Source organism: Malurus melanocephalus, unplaced genomic scaffold (assembly GCF_030028575.1).
Source record: "Malurus melanocephalus ecotype Western Australia unplaced genomic scaffold, MMel_1.1 scaffold_1677, whole genome shotgun sequence".
Classification (NCBI taxonomy): Eukaryota; Metazoa; Chordata; class Aves; order Passeriformes; family Maluridae; genus Malurus; species Malurus melanocephalus.
Window position 1 is genome coordinate 7,938 of NW_026624909.1, and position 1,245 is coordinate 9,182.

Consider the following 1,245-nt stretch of genomic DNA (forward strand, 5'->3'; position numbering starts at 1 on the left):
GCAGGGAGGGAGGGATGAGTTCCCAAATCCCCCTGTTCTGGGTTCCAAGGAGCAGGAGGGACGGATGGGTTCCCAAATCCCCCTGTTCTGGGCTCAGGGATGCAGGGAGGGAGGGATGGGTTCCCAAATCCCCCTGTTGTGGGTTCAGGGACGCAGGAGGGGCTCTCACGATGTGCGGGCTCTGGCGGCTCATCCCGATGACGGTGCGGTTGACGCGGCGCAGCAGCCGCTCCATCATCAGCTGCACGTGCAGAGCGGTGGCGCCCTGGGGACGGAGCAGAGCGGGGCTCACGAATGTTCTGGAATCCCAGGAACCCCAGGATTGGTCACAGCATCCCCAGGAGAGCCCCCCTCGGGCAGGGGGATTGCCCTGAGAGCACCCAATCGCCATTGAGGGAGCCAACCAAGGGAAAAAATGTAAATTTAAAGGGAATTGAAGGCCACGAGTGATGGATTTCAGTGCTCTGGGGCTCTCCGGGTGCAGAATTCCCTCACCGGGTCTGTCCCGGCCTCACCAGCCCAGCTGAGCTTGGCTTTGTTTGCTCTGAGCAGCAAAAAATTCACCTCACAGCACTGCAATTTCTCCAAATATCCCAATTTTGACCCCATACAGAATAAATCAAGGATGATTCTTTGTTGTGATTTTGGAAAGGGAAGAAATGAGCTGGGCTGACCCCACTGGAGGAAAATTCACCTCACAGCACCGCAAATTCTCCAAATATCCCGATTCTGACTCATTACAGCAGAAATGGAGGATGAAAGGGAAGAAACAAGCTAAGCTGATCCCCTCCCCAGCTGAAAATTCATCTCATAGAACTGCAATTTCTCCAAATATCCCAATTTTGACCCCATACACAATACATCTTTGCTGTGATTCTTCACTGTGATTTTGGAAAGGTAAGAATTGAGCCGGGCTGGCCCCATGGCTGAAAATTCACCTCACAGCACTGCAATTTCTCCAAACATCCCAATTCTGATCCATCATAGCAGAAATCAAGGATGATTCTTTGCTGTTATTTTGGAAAGGGAAAAAATGAGCTGGGCTAACCCCAAATATCCCCAAATATCCCAATTCTGACCCATTCCAGCACAAATCGAGGATAAAAGGRCAGAAACGCCCCCAGGAGCCCCCGCTCACCACATCCTTGCGGTCCAGCACCTCCAGGACGCTGCTGAGGAGCTGCGAGCTGCCCTCCAGGTCGGGTTTGCTGCAGCGGTCATCGAGCTGACCACTGAGCTGGTCAG

At 53.3% G+C, this 1,245-nt stretch overlaps 1 long non-coding RNA gene across 1 annotated transcript in view; it reads right to left on the reverse strand.

Moving 5' to 3' along the window:
- The window catches only part of LOC130587243 (uncharacterized), a 2,235-nt gene extending 996 nt beyond the window's left edge, over positions 1 to 1,239 (reverse strand). The window contains exons 1-2 of the long non-coding RNA XR_008966763.1: positions 1,139 to 1,239; positions 170 to 265 (exon numbers count right to left, since the gene is read on the reverse strand). This is a non-coding gene — a long non-coding RNA (uncharacterized LOC130587243). The remainder of the gene's footprint in view (positions 1 to 169; positions 266 to 1,138) is intronic.
- Between the last annotated feature and the right edge of the window lie 6 nt (positions 1,240 to 1,245).